The sequence below is a fragment of the Periplaneta americana genome, chromosome 13, assembly GCF_040183065.1.
Source record: "Periplaneta americana isolate PAMFEO1 chromosome 13, P.americana_PAMFEO1_priV1, whole genome shotgun sequence".
Classification (NCBI taxonomy): domain Eukaryota; kingdom Metazoa; phylum Arthropoda; class Insecta; order Blattodea; family Blattidae; genus Periplaneta; species Periplaneta americana.
In genome coordinates, this window is record NC_091129.1 from 116,037,874 (window position 1) to 116,054,537 (window position 16,664).

Consider the following 16,664-nt stretch of genomic DNA (forward strand, 5'->3'; position numbering starts at 1 on the left):
CCAGTTGATTTTTCGAAGCGATATTATAAATTATTCTTGTGTAAATAGTGTTGCAGTTTTTTTTTTTCGTGCATATATAAACGTAGGCCTATACCCTATTTATAATTCCTTAATAAGTAGTAATGGAAAGGAAAGAGAGACAACACTACATTTCAGCACATACAGAAATCGATTCTTACTCTATCTTGTTAAGAGTTTCTATAAAGGAATAATAGAAAATAAACAAACTGATAGCGTGACACTGAAACAAGAAGAAAATTGCTAGAAGAAAACGTCGCGTGAATTTTTCGATGTGTCTGGTATGTTAATTTAAAATAGCCTACGTACAATTTTCTTCTATCCATTATGCGTGATGTAGCAATATTTTGTTTATCCTGTTATTTGTGTCTGCTTACTCATCAGGTGTTAAGTACAGAAAAACCTACAATAATTTGAAAACAAGCTATTAATGTTTAAAGAGAAAGTGTAGGGAAAGTCGCCAAACCGTACGTGGTTCAAAAGTTCGTTACATTTCTTATTTCCATTGGATAAATATTTATTATTGTTGCTGATACCTATTGACGGAAGAAATACATTGAAGGAAATTGTCTCCGAAAACAATTGAAGAGTCCACTGCAAGAATGATGGATGTCATTTGGAATACATTTTGCAGGAGAAGCAATTGAAAGTTTGAAATGCTTAGCGCTCAAAGCTTAACTGTGATTTTCCGATCATTACTGGACAATAACTGTCAGTGTTAATGCCATGTAACTCTCTATGCACATTCTATATGTCTTAAGCTATGCATGGACAGTCTTGGTTCATTTTCGACAAGAAAGTGACATCCATCATTCTTGCAGTGGACTCTTCAATTACATGTTGCTAAATTGACAACAATGACTATAAGCATAGTCATAAGTTAGCGTTTGTGTAAACATAACCTCTAATAATATTTGTCCACATTCTTCATCGCTTAATTGATTTAAATCAAAGCTAGGCATCGCCAAACCTCGTTCCTGAATAATCTTTTTCTATCAGCATTATTAAAATGTCACATCCTCTGATAAATCATATTTCATGCGTCTAAATGCTATGATCTGACACAGTTATTGTCATTATTTTTTTGTTTACCTTTCCGAATCACTCATACCGACTGGGCAAAAACTCTCTCGTATAAAATACATATTGGATTCACAGCCACGCTTAGCTGCTTAACCGCTCGCACACGATCGGTTAGTAAATTGTCATTGTTAGCGTGGTTTAACTCATAACCGAGCTTGGTGCGTCAGAAAATCAACATAATACGTGGTGAACTAATATATATTAGTTAAACGTTGCTAAAAGAAAATTGGTACCACTGAAAAACAACTTTAATGCGTGGTTAACTAATATCTATTACTTAAATGTTCCTAACCGAGCGTAGTGCCACAGAAAATAACAAATATGTATTACTTAAACGTTCCTAACCGAGATGGTGTACTCGGCCATGAATATGTTCCACATTAATCGATAATTAAATTAATTGCATTGCGATGTGAACTGCTGTTTCTATGAATGTGCCAGAAAATTTCTGCTGCATAATCCTTTACACCTGTCGCTTTTCCGAAACATATTCGACAAAAGAAAAAACACGTTCTTCTTGGAAAGTTACCATGGCCACTCAATAGAATATAAGACGCATAAATTGCTTCGAATATTATTGAAACGTAGGATTCGCGACTTATAAGGTTTAAAATAATCAATATAATTTTATTCAACTGAGCAGTGATTTTCGAATTAAAGCAAAAAAAGAAAAGTGAATTTGGCTGAGTAACACAAGTGCACAGTGATTTTTGGGAAGCTCAACATGTAACAATTGAATGCCACTTACCTGTGTCTCTTTGTTAGAATTTGATTCGTCCTTTGTGAATATTATGTACATACACTTCAGCTTATATATTGCTGAATTGTGAGAAGTGTGGACTTGAGGTGAAATAATGCTGTGTACATATTAAGAAATAATTTCATACTTCACTGCTCCATTAATCAACATGACAGTCGTGTTTGTACACATGTCACTTGAAACATATTACTAGAATCTCATAAGACCGAAATTTAAAGCAATCTTATCGTGTGCAATAAATGTTTTTGTAATAAATTATTAGCTACTTTAAGAAAATTCCATCAATCTACAGGCTGTTAAAAGCATTCATTACTTTGAGAGGGTATTATTAATCAAAGAAAAAAAAATATGTAATAAATATGTGTTGTGAAATTAATATCTTCCGAATTATGAGTACTTGGTCATCAACATCATAATAGATGGTCAATATGATTTTCAGCAGTGATCTCACTAGAGGTTTTGATTTATCTAGAGAAAATCAATTACACGACTATTACACGATTAGAAGAAAGTATATAAAGATTAGAAGTAGCGAAGTACTCCAATAAAGGAAAACATTAATTTACTTACGAAAATACAACTGTCTTAAAATGTATTATTGTAGCCTACCATTTCAACATTACAAATATTACGCTAAATGGCAGTAGTGTGTTATGATTAACTGTTTTCTTGTTATCAATTGTGCCAACTATGGAATCATTATTGAACTCTGTGGACGGTTACTAGTCAAGAAGGCTTTGTTGATTCAGTTTCATTTTTGTTAAAACAGTGGCATTCCACTTCAATTATCCGGATCCTAGTAATCAACCTCACTTAACAGATGATTTTCAATAAATCTTAGTATTAAACAATCTCTGATACGTGACTATCCATAATATCATATAGCAGAAGCTATAAGATAACCTAAGTAATATAAACAAATGTTACAGTGTATCACAGTAGCAGTACCCAAGAAAATCGAGCCTTTGCGGGAGGGGTACATAACAACCCTTTCCGATGCCAAGTACAGGTACGTGAAAATCATAGGAGACTGCAAAGACGTGGTTTCGTTATTTACAAAAAGGCATCTTGTGTGTACCTAATAAGACTGGCAAAGCTCGGATGGGATTAATTCCAGAGTGGAAAAAGCAAGCAAATCCACTTGTAAGTTATATAATAATCAAATTTATAAATTTCGAAATCAATTTTTAGATACATTAATTTGAAATAATATAAATATCATTATTCTGCTTTCAATAGAAAAGTTGTACACCAGTTCACTTATTGAATTTAATTTAATGCAACTTGCTAGTCGTATATTACTTGCTGAACATCTTTGATTATCATATATGATTCCTCGTAACTAACATATGATGTCTCCTTCATTACAGGTGAATATTGCATCCACTTCGAGGATCGTGAGTTCCAAAACATTCTTGAGTTTAGATTTATTTATAATAGATTTTGTATATATTCAGTTCATAATGGCGTAGATAATTTGGATTAGTTATTTTTGCTCACTTCTAAAGTTACTTAGTTACTTTTGATCTTGAGGGTCTAAACATATTTGCTAGACGCCTTAGAAAGAGTTAAAGAGAAAGAAAGTGATTAATGAAATAAAAGTGATGATCAAGATGACATTTAAATTACGAACACAGGAAGAAAAGACTGACATAAACAAGTTCATGAAGCAATATGAGAAGAATTCAATGTAGGCAATACAGTTGAACCTGAATTTGAATTTCTACAGTAATATTCCAATTCGAATTTATACCTTCGTTTAATAAAGTGACACATTATAATACTGCCATACAAGCAAAACTCAGCTCAGACTCCTTGCGCCGCGCATGCTATACCCCTCTTACTCCCCTGCAGCAGGCGGGTTCTTTAATAAGCAGCTACTGGTACAGATATAACGGCTACGGTTGCGGACATGTGCACTCAAAGAGCAGCTGTAACAATAACCAATTAAGTGAATATAACATTACAGGATGTCAACATCGTCTCTTTCTAAGTCACAATCGGTATCTATCTTCACTGGAATTGTCGTCATATATTCAAATTTTAAATATTTAAATTAAATTAAATTAATATTTAATATAAAACACTATATGACTCCCTGACTCCCTGTAGCAATAACACGTGCTCAGTTCAGCATAAGAAGATAATACGTGCGCATGCGCATAGTGTCGGTGGTGTGATTGGAGACGGGGAGCATGCTCGGAAAGGGAGCATACGTCATCTGCGCAAGACAGTCACGCCCGCTGGTTTCTGCGCACTGAGATTTGTTTGTTGGATGTCTATAACAGTCCACCGTTGTGGCTGAGGGGTTAGCGAGTCTAACTAGAGCGGTTCCGGGTTCGATTCCCGGCCAGGACGAGTTGTCTGGGTGAGTTTTTTTCGGCGTTTTCCCTCACTCCTATGGATGAATATCAGGTAACTTTATCAGGCAATTGGAACCCCACTCATCTTCGCCACTTCCATTTCTCCCCCATCATCCATTCCTCATCCTCCCGTTTCTGGTTTTTCAGATCACTCTACCGGCGGCCTCCCGAAACTGCTGGCTCTCTCTACCGGCCTCCGTGGAATGTAGTTAAGCGACGTTGGATGGCTTCTGCAATGGCACCCGAGGCGGACCTACTCGGGGGAGGAGTTTTGCCTCGGACCGACAGGGGGCCTTGGGGGAATTTGCCGAAGCAGGAATGGTATATGGATTCTGTCGCTGTAGGGACAGGTCGTTAAGGGAGTCATGTGGTTAGGGTGATGCGTGTAAGCCGTCTGTGGCGTGCAGCTCATTCCATATCGAGGGTTAGCCCAATAGATCCTCATAGGTCGCAGTGCTGGGCCATCCGTGCCCTCCTGAGTTAAATTTCTTTCCATTACATATGTTAATACATACATTTTTGTTTTAATTTACAAATGGAATAATTATTTTACTTGTTTCATTTCTCTATATATTTATGTTTGTTAATTTCGGATCCCAGTGGTCAACGTCATTTGAGGACGGATGATTTTCAATAAATCTTAGTAGTCATCATCATCATCATCATCATCATCATCATCATCATAAACATCACGGGTTAGGCTGTCCGGCCTGTTCCGTCCCAATAGTTAATTGAAGTCTAAAACTGGTCACTCCATCGTCGCCTCGGTTTTCCTACATCCCGTCGTCCCATGGGTCTGTTGTTGTGCAGTTTTCTTGGAACTCTGTCTGATGACATTCTCTCTACATGTTCGTGCCATCTATTTATGTTGTTATGTGTTACATCTATTATATTTGAAACGCCTAATTCCTGTGTGTTATATCTGTTTTGTTTATAATCTAACAGTGTATATCCTGCCAACGGTCTCAACAATTTCATTTCTGCTGCCTCCATTCTTCTTTCTTGCTGTTTAGTCAGGTTCCATATCTCTCAGCCATACACCAATGTTGGTATGACCATTTTTGTGTAAAACTTCAGAACTGTGTCTGTCCTTACCTTCTTAATGAAGATTTTTTTAACTGTTCCTAATGGTTTTTTTTTTAATTTTAATATTTTTTGTCAAAATCATTTATATTTTCATATGATAATGTGCAGCCTAAATATTCAAAATGGTTCACTTATTCTACTGGTTCATCATTGAGGATTATTTTTAATCTTATTGGTGTTTTCCCTGTGAATCTCATAACTTTTGTCTTTTTTAAAGAAATATTTAAGTTAAATTCTTTAGCTATTATATTCAGGTTATATAGTCATTGACCTAATATGAAAATATATTTTTGCCTGGCAACGTGAAATATTCATTGGTTTTACTAATCAATTCATGATTCATGAGACCTAATATAAAATTAATTTCCTTTCATCACATGAAATGATTAACATATGAAGTCCAAAAACCGTATACTGCTTTAAAAATACTTTAATTACGTTCAAGTTTGAAAGTAGGCTACACTCGCTAATAACTTAGTTTCGTGAACGTTGACAGGTTCTTCAAAGGCAAACAATGCTGAAAGCATAATACCAAGAAGGTAACTGGCAGTTGTAGTCTTATCATTAACGAAATTAGAAATAATGTTAGAGAAAGAATTTTTAACCTGACAACTAGAAAATGCTGGTTGAGACTAGTGCTGTAATCTCCTTTCCTTGTCAGATGCATTTCTTCATATGGAAACAGTTTTCATTGTTTTCTAACTAGTTTATCTGCTTTTGCAAGACTGATATTAGCCTGACGTATTAACCTGTGTAATAATTTTGTTAGGCGTCATTGAGTCACGAAAGGCCAAGTCTTGGCCTCGGACAGATTTAGTAGTATTTATTTATAGGATTTATTTATTTAACCTTATAGAGGTAAGGCCGTCAGGCCTTCTCTGCCCCAGAGGGACTACTACCACAGTCTACTATATACAGTCACGAAGCTTGGGATTTTTTTTTTTTTTTTTTTTTTTTTGCCAACGAGTTGCATTTCTCGCGATAGTTGCCAGCCGCTGGAAGCGCTGTGAGTACTAGGAACAATAGACTGTGTCACTGCCGTCGTGACTCGCTTAACCCGATCACGAAGGGCGGCGTTTCAACCATATAAATTATTTCGAATGCATAAAGAGTAACATATATTTCTCTAAAATGTAGTGCAATTGCATTAATAAAATTTAAAACAGTGATTAGGAAACACTTCAGACACAATTCCTTGCGAATTAATGTGTAAGTTAATGCTATTTTTTTGTGTGAAAATTACGTTGTTCATATGTGTAATACCGGCCTTTATTTCGATTAAATATTGCGAAATTATTGTATATTCATTTATGCACGATACAATAATATTTTCAGTTGCACCGCACGAATATTTAGATATGTTGAAATTATAGGTTATGTTTACTGTACCAGTTGCCCCTTTCTGTCTAATTTCAGTGGTCTCCAATACCCTGCCACTACATATGTATGTTATGTCATATGGAAGTTAGAGGTTATGTTTAACTTATATTCCTATATTCGCAATTACAGACTTACATTATAATTAAACATAATGTCATGTATGACACTCGTCACAATCTATTTCTCTGTATTTTAATACTACAATAGAGTACTGAATTATTGTATTTATCTACTACCTAAGAGACGAAATAACACAATCGTATGTACACTAATTTCATAGGAGTGGTATGGTAAATTTTCTGTCTACAATTAAGGAAGAAAGATGTGCTAAATTAAAATTACAATATAAATTCGTTTTTATTGAACCTCAAAATAGCTTCCACTCTAAACTTAAAATGTTGATCCGAACAGATTATGTTAACACGTAAAATTCTCTTCACATTAAAATAACACAGTTTTCTAATTATTTCTGCAACATATTATGCAACAAGAAGTAAAGGGAATTTATGGACACATTACACTAAATAAGGCTTAGCAATGATAAAGTTATCATATAATATTTCACTGAGTTCCATGCACTGAAATAGAAAACCCGAACATACATTATGGCCTGGTCTAGATCGAAAAGGCATTGTCGCTTTGTTTGAAAAGTTGTGTAAACTGTGAAATATTCTTTATCGGTTGTAATAACTGTAAATGGCTAAAATACAATACTTTGAATAATAATATGGGACAAGGAGACGATTGTGGTTCTATAAATATTGCAAGAAAAAGAGGTCAGAGTTATCCTTCTTCCGAAAAATCCAGGAAGGTGAGTTTATAAAATATAATATATACTTTATGAAAATAATATATAAACTTTAAGTATTTCATATTTCAATAGTGGAAGGAAGGTGTTAATTTTTTCAAAAGAATACGATATCGAAAGTACAATACATTTTATCGTCTGCTGGGGAAAGGGTCTGTGATGAGGCGATAGTAGCGATCCTGGAGGTTAGCAACTATGCCTATTTGAATTGTCTATGTTTGCATATTTATTAAGTATTGAGCTTCTTGACTGTATATAGTAGACTGTGCTACTACTTCTTTCAGCGTCCTCCAGTGATCCTGTTCTATGGAATTAATCGATAGGTGCATTAAGGCTATGGATCGGTGAAAATAACGAAATATCATTAAAAGGGGAAATTGCATTTTTACTCTAAAAATTATAATAATGTTTCAGTTTTCTAAATAAGTTATGTGCCCTATGACAATTTAAAGCCCCTCTGGACGAATTTAAAAGGACCAGTGCGTGTGTGGAGCTGCAGTCCTTTAAACTGATAGTCTGCTGTCATTTTGACAGACTTTGTTCTCCATTGTAACTTATTTTACTTTTCATTCAATCCATATTTCGCGCTGTTATGTAGGATAAAATTGTGTGTGGTAGACGTGTAGAAGGCTATACATAATATATAATATCATACTACATGCAGTACTTTGATACTCGTATTCTCAAATTTCCAATTTTCAACATTTAGTAACATTCAAAATGCTCCAATGAATCCAGTTTTTCTCCAACCTCTGTGAAATTTTTGCACAGAAATCCACAAAAGTACGTGTCCACACATGTGGAGTAACGGCTAGCGCATCTGGCCGCGAAACCACGTAGCACGGGTTCGATTCCCGGTCGGGGCAAGTCACCTGGTTTAAGTTTTCTCCGAGATTTTGTGGAGTAACGGTCAGCGCGTCTGGCCGCGAAACCAGTTGGCCCGGGTTCGATTCCCGGTCGGGGCAAGTTACCTGGTTGAGGTTTTTTTCCGGGATTTTCCCTCAACCCAATATGAGCAAATGTTGGGTAACTTTCGGTGCTGGATCCCGGACTCATTTCACCGGCATTATCACCATCTCATTCAGACGCTAGATAACCAAAGATGTTGATAAAGCGTCGTAAAATAACCTACTAAAATGAAAAAATCTCCGAAGTTTTCCCTCAACCCTACATGAGAAAATGCAGAGTAACTTTCAGTGCAGGACACCGGACTCATTTCACCGACATTATCACCTTCATCTCATTCAGAAACTAAATAACCTGAGATGTTGATAAAGCGTCGTAAAATAACCTACTAAAATGAAAAAATCTCCGAGGTTTTCCCTCAACCGAACATGAGAAAATGCAGGGTAACTTTCTGTGAGGACTCCGGACTCATTTCACCGACATTATCACCTCTATCTCATTCAGACGCTAAATAACCTGAGCTGTTGATAAAGCGTCGTAAAATAACCTACTAAAATGAAAAATCTCTGAGGTTTTCCCTCAACCGAACATGAGAAAATGCAGGGTAACTTTCGGTGCAGGACTCCGGACTCATTTCACAGGCATTATCACCTTCATCTCATTCAAACGCTAAATAACCTGAGATGTTGATAAAGCGTCGCAAAATAACCTAAATAATAGTACGTGAAGTAAACTGACACATATTTTCTTCTGCTATTGGAAGTGCTTTATTGAAATCACAATGTCTAAAGGACAACATAAGTTAAAAAAAAAACTGAAAAATTAATAACTTAAAGGTAAATATTTTTTATGCTCGACCATGCCGAAATGTAGCAATTATGCACCTGGTAGCAGCCCTTTAATGGACCTTGTTAAAGTACACCTATTCATTAAAGTTCAGGTGTTCCACCAATCAGAAAACACCATTGTAGCAATATGAAAGCGCAAATATCGATTATTCTCGGATATGCAATCAATATGTAAGCGAAACGTCACGGAGGCTGGAAATCCAATACTGTCGCAGAAGGTTATGTTCTGTTACTATAATAATTAGCGTTAATTGTAAATAATATTCAAATAAAGTCAATTCGTCATCTCGTTTTTCAATGTATAAATCAATTTCAAGGTTATATCAAGATTAATGTTTATTTTACCTTCTAGATTATATCAAGGTCCATGACATTGGTTTCTCGGAAAAAATCAATACTTTCGCGTCTGCGCACATCTCACAATTTACGAGATATTGTACTAGGTCAGTTCCGCTCCCCAGTCAGATAAGAATAATATGAATACTTATGAATAATTTCAAGTTAGAAATATGGTCGAGCATAAAAAGTCGTATGAAACTTGCCTATAATGGTAATTAAGACGCTCGTATGAAAATTATGAAACGAGCGCAAGCGAGTTTCATAAACATCCTCGCGTGTTAATTACTACCATTATAGGCTCGTTGCATAATGTACTATTCTCTTCGAAATCTTGAACTCTTCTATTCCTTCGTACCTGTCGTCTCGCTTCACTTACCTTTCTTCCCACCATAATCTGAACTCACGCTCTCGTCATGAAACAATACTAACAATACCATTCCATCGCACCTCCTCATACTCATCCTCTTTCACAATAGCCCTGCCAAGACTCTGGAATTCGCTACCTGCTAGCATCGGGGACTGTCGAAATAAAATTAAATTCAAACGCAAACTTACTAGGCACTTGGTCATTAATTGATTTCTTGTAAATAGTTTCCTTAATCTGTCACAAAATATTTCAATATCCAGTAACTTCATCACTATACAATTTTGTTATCCTAGGTTTAATTTGTAATTCAGTAAATATAAAATATTCTTTGTTTTTCTATGATAAATTATCTGCTGTAGCTCTAATTAGTGAGGTAATCTTTTCGTACTTTGATTTTTATTGTAATTGTAATTGTAAATTTAATACTAATTGTAATTTTATTTGTATTTGTAATTGTAATTGTAAATTTAATAATAATTGTAATTTTATTGTTCATATTATAGTTGGAATCTCCTGGTAGAGGGGCAGAGAAGGCCTGACGGCCTTATCTCTACCAGGTTAAATAAATAAATACTAATACTAATACTATTCTCAAATTTAAATGGAAAAATGTAAAAAGCATATGCCCAAAATTTAACATACTACATCTGTCATGAATGCATTAAATACAAATTTAAAGAAAAAATATGTAAACTTTGAAAATCGGGACAATTGAGGCGGGTTCCGCATTAAGGGCACATAGGCTTATGTGCCCTTTTTCCGGAGATTGCATTAAAGGACCTCTCGTGTTCATAGGAATATACCTACTACTTCTAGTTTTTTGACTATGCTTTAACGAGGCAGGAGACCTGTTTATGCAATGACGCTAGAGTTCAGGATCGATCATCTCATATGCATCGGCAGTTCACTGCCCACAGATACATCATTCTGTCCGTACACTGTTGTGCAATTGGTTCGACGGTTTTGAGATTGAGGCCTATAGAGTATCTTCGTATTGATGATAGTGTTTTATGTGTAACAATTTAAAAACTTATCTTGTAATTACTATTAAATAATAATAATAATAAATATTATTATTATTATTATTATTAGTATTATTATTAGACTTCGTTGAATTGCCACACGCAGCATGCAATCCGGTTGCCGATGTACGGTAGTATAGAGGAGGCGAGCGACGTCCCGGTCTCGTAGTATAAGCAGTTCCTGTTGAGAGTTGTGACCAGTCGAAATAGATGGAGCAGCTACAGCTAATGTATACCTATGTAAGCACATGTTTTTGCATTACTGTGGTTGGAATAGTCAAAGCTTAACATTTTTCAGTGCAGACAAGAATTCAATCAAACATACTACAATGACAGTGTTGCTGTTGGAATACCCTTACCCCCGCAGCCAGACTTGACCCGTTGGAAAACGTGGTTGGATGCTGTTAATTATTATGCAGACCATTACGGCGAAATAATGGAGGTAATTTATGCATTGGATAGCACAAAGAGTTCCGCTGTTGCAGGTGTAAAATCATTGCCTTCTGAACAGCTATTGGAATATATTCTGTTCATTGATTCTAATTTTAAAATCGTGTCCAAAGTATCACCCTGTTAGAATCGCCTAAACTACAACTCTCAGAAGCCCTTAATATAGTGGATAAAGTATCACAAACCGTTATCCAAAATAACAATTCACTAATTTCAGATAAAGTGAAATGTAAGTTGAGAAACATTATTGCTAAAAATTCTGCCTATTCACAACTTCGTATAATAAATTATGTACTATCAGGTCATGACAAGACTTCTGAAGTTGGTGTACTAGAAAGTAGTGACTTTCCGTCCTTCAAATATGCACCTATTACATCGTGTGATGTTGAACGTACATTTTCCCAATATAAAAACTGTTTGAGTGACCATCGGAGGAGGTTCACTTTACAGTCGCTCAAAATGTACGTAACTCTTCACTGCAATGCACATATTCAAGGATGATGTGAGTATCTTATATTAAATTTTAAGAGTTAATATATCTCACTACAAAATAATTGTGTATTTACATGTATAGACATTTCCTACTTCAATGATCATTCATTATATTTCTTGAATGCAGGATACAGGTTTTATTGTAACCGCACTATACTGCTCAGTGTTTACATCAGAGGCATACTCCATCCGTTTTACGTCCCGTTCTCATACAGTCTATACCGCGTGCACAGTAAACCTTACGATTCTCGTGGCAATTCCACGAAGTCTAATTATTATTATGATGATGATTATTATTATTATTATTATTATTATTATTATTATTATTTATTTATTTATTTATTTATTTATTTATTTATTTATTTATTTATTTATTTATTTATTTAATCTGGCAGAGCTAAGGCCAGTAGGCCTTCTCTTCCGCCCAGCCAGACTCTAAATCTAATTGAATACAATTGCATACATAGTTATTACATTAATATCTAGACCATAAAATAACATGGAAGTAAATAATGAAAGTTGGATAAGTAATGTTAGTGTGACAATAATAAACATTGGTAAGAAATAGTTATAATAATAATAATAATAATAATAATAATAATAATAATAATAATAATGAGATAATTTAGATATTTGTCTGATATATATAACCATTGAACATTGAGAAACCTGAAACAGCTATTATTGTTAACAAGAATTATTATAAAAATATTTCGTTAGCCTATTCTTAAATTGGTTTGATGTCTGACAGTCTCTGACATTACTCGGTAGGGAATTCCAAAGTCGAGGAACAGCCACAGTGAAAGAAGATGAATATGAGTATGTGCGGTGGGAGGGAATAGATAATATTGAGGAGTGTTTTGATCGTGTGTCCAGGTTATGATGGGTGATAAATTTTGAAAATGAGACGCAAGATAGACAGGAGTGGAGAAATGCAATATGTGAAAGAGAAGGGAAAGACAGTGGATTTTCCTACGATCTTCTAGACGGAGCCAGGGCAACATATCGAGGGATGGTGTTACGTGATCAGCCCGGCGAATATTGCAGACTAAAGGGACGCACATATTATGAACACGTTGTAGTCTTTGCGCCGAAGTAACGCTTAGGTCAGTAAGCAGAATATCACAGTAATCGAAGTTGGGTATCACGAGTGTTTGCACTAACATTTTTTTCATGGAAAAGGGTAGAAAATTCTTCACTCGCCTAAACGAGTGGATTAATGAGAATACTTTTTTGCAGGTTTCTGCAACTTGAATGTTCCAATTTAAACTTTTATCCATATAAGTAATGGAAGACACTAGGAGTAATTTTGTTCTATTATTGCTTCATGGAAACTCAAGCAAAAATTAATTCTAATTCAGTGGCATCGTTTTTGTATGACAGCCTTCAAATAAATTTTAAAAAATATCCTAACGTGGAAACTGTCCTAATGATGTCTGATGCCGCAGGAGGTCAAAATAGAAATTCGACGTTCCTCAAGTTTTCTGCTTAGTTTGCCAAGGTATATCAGGTTGAAATAATCCAGGTTTCCTGTTCGTGATCATTCATTTACAAAATGTGACAGAAACTTTGGACTCGTGAGATCTGCTATGAAAGGAAAGAAACCATTGGAACTGCAAAACTATGGTTGAAGGCTATAGAAACATGCAGAAAACATCCTAGTAACTTTGAGGTTTTAATGGATCGTACTATTATAAAAGAGTGGGATAGAGCTTTAACGCCCTATTTCATGAAGACTCCATCTCCTAGAAGCAAATTACGATTATAAAGTATTTTGTAGTGAAATACAAAGTGGATGGTATTTTTCTGTGCTCCGAAAATGACAACCCGTTATGGATTCCCCCGAATTATTTCATCAGACTGAATAGAAATAGCTATAATGATATCAAACCTACGATTGTTCCATTTCCAACAATCAGCCAAGCCAAGTTTGACGACATAAGATCTCTATTTAAGTAGCTACTTAAATGAGGACTATGTGAAATGACTAGAATTTGTCCTCGAAGAATCTCATAACGTATAGAAAAAAAAGTACTGTAGTACTATGTCTATGCATTGACAATAAAGGTTTTGTAAAATAAGTTTATTAATGAGTTACTATTATTATTGCTATACTATTCATTGAAATACAATGATATTTTGAATATTTTTATGCTAATATTTTTTCCTATTTGAAATTATTTTGTAAATAGTTTTACCTTTGTTTATTCTTTCGTTTTCATCACTCTTTAAGTTTATTTAAAGCAATTAAATGTGGCTTTGGAAAAAGGGCACATAGGTCGTACCTACTCTACTTACTATTGTGACAAAATACCGGTAGGTTTACAAATGTAATATATACATACTAGCATATTAAGGTATATGTACACGATTGTATATGTACACCCACAAAACGCAAAAAATGATGAAAAATTACAATTTTCAAAATATAACTATTTTAATAGAGAATTTTCTCTCCTTTAATTTGATATAAGAATTTTCGATTTATGCCTTATGGTTTTCCAGATAAGTCCCATTTTCCAAAATTCTGCGTCATTAGGCACGGTCACGTCTACGAAGATCACTCCAAAAGCAATGCACAGCATTTTTTTTAATTTATTTTTTATTCTAAACCTTTACAATTTATGGAGGTCATTTGAAAGGTGCGGGGATTATATGGAAAAGTGACGTATTGTTTCTGAAGGATGTATCTACATCCTATGAAAATAGCAAAGCTGTAGGATAAAAATGTAATTTTTAAATAAATATTGTGGATTACTTTTGGAGTGATCCTCGTAGCTGTCGATCCCCTCGTCCAGCATTGTTTTAAAATAAACTTCTTTCTATTCCCGAAATAGATGCATAGATATCAGGGCATGATCATTAGATTGAAAACACGTTTTTACATAATGAAGTAATTTATAATCTTTTACTGTTAGTCATAAAACTGTCAATTTGTGTGTCAGTGATGATGTACGTCATTTTAATAAGAGTCCAAAAGAATAAATTAAAATTCTGAGGAGGATGGGCATAAGCTCTGGGACAAACACCATCGCAGGATTTGTTGCATCAATGGAAATAGCGACAAAAATGCCAAAAAAAAATTCAGCACTTGAAGTTAAAACAAGGAGGAGGTATTTGAGTGGCAGAAAGAAGCTGAAACTGGACCGACATGAAGCTGCTTAAGGGGTGACATATGATGATGGAGTCTTCTAGGTTCTGAAAGTTTGTGACTCATTTCCTGCAAATAGTAATTTTAGAATATTTAATTCTTTTAAACATGATATCTCAGCCAAATATGGTGATACCAAGAAGATATTAGTATCATTTTGAAGCTTGAAATGTACCCTAGTGCCTGACAATGAGTAAAATAACATTAATATTGTTAATAATTATCTATGGATTTTTTACATGATTTATGCAACATAAAATATTAGTATAAGTTACATATATAGTAATATTTAATTAATGTAAATGAAAATAAAACATAGGTATATGTCAGGCATTAAAGAATAGTTTTAGCTATAAAACAGTGAAGAAACTGCGGCTCTATCTCAAAAACTACATGAGCTATCATGTTTCAAGTTGTATGTCAAAATTTTGAACAAAATAATTTTTATAAACAATTTAGACATAATTTCAAGGGATCTGTTCACTTCATCCTCTTTCTGGTACCATTCTCAATTGTACAAAAATTTTACAGAGCAAAATTATGCAAAACAATTTTTTTTTTTGTATGTGAAGGTGTACATATACCTTAACAAACGATGAATTTATAAAATATAAGGAAGTGAATCAAAATTGTATTTGAAATGCGTACTGCCAACACAACACCTACGCAGCTTCTTATCTCAAAATGCACTTTATGGGATTGTGCTGTTGTTCCGGAACCGGTTTCAATTATAATTCAGTATAAAAAAGAACAAAAATTGATTATAAGTAAACTATTTTTAATATTAAAGTGAAAATTTATTTATTGCATCTGCACATAGTGCTAAAAGTTCCAGATTAATTGATGTAAAAATGTAGATATTAGATATTTCACAGACACATACCCTTAACTGCATTGCGATGTAGAACAGGTGTTTTTAGTAATCTGTCACAAGATTTATTCTACACTAGTTCTTTTACACTTATCACCTTCCCGAAATATTTATTCGACAAAACATAGCTTTGTCAACATAAAACACTAAAAATAATAGGTACAATTATATTCAGGAATCAATGCAGCCGTAACGTTATAATTTTAGCAACTGCAAGAAAAGTTTATTTAACTGGGTTGCGCAAGTGCACACTGATTTTCCTAACGCTCTGTTTATAACAGTTGAATGCCGCTTACCTGTTCTTCATTCTTAGAAATTGTTTAGTCCCTCACGAAGTTTAGAGAAATAGACACGTACAGTTCATATTGTACTGTGTTAATAGAGTGCGATACGTCTGGACTTGAAGTAGGTTAAATAATGCTGTCGGAATATTACGGAGTATACTTATCTCGTTTCTACAATAGATAGTGAATAAAAAGTCATGTTTTTAAGTATATAACTTAAAAGCTATTACTAGATAAGATAGATTGTCTAACCAACATTATCGCTTGCAGTAAATTTCATTTTAAAAGAAATTGAGGACCGTTTTTGCAATACTTGCTAACTGAAAAAACTAAATTTTACAGGAGAGACAAAAAACTGAATGGAGATAAGTAGGTTATAGGTGCAACCTATAACTAAGATAACTTTAACAACGTGTAGAGGCCTGCTTTATGTTCA

The 16,664-nt window shown here is 34.3% G+C and overlaps 1 protein-coding gene across 1 annotated transcript in view; it reads right to left on the minus strand.

The window, feature by feature from the left end:
* The window catches only part of LOC138712304 (facilitated trehalose transporter Tret1-2 homolog), a 61,631-nt gene extending 45,292 nt beyond the window's left edge, over positions 1 to 16,339 (minus strand). Inside the window, exon 1 of the mRNA XM_069843929.1 lies at positions 16,241 to 16,339. The gene's annotated coding sequence lies outside the window, so the exon portion shown is untranslated. The remainder of the gene's footprint in view (positions 1 to 16,240) is intronic.
* Positions 16,340 to 16,664: the final 325 nt, after the last annotated feature.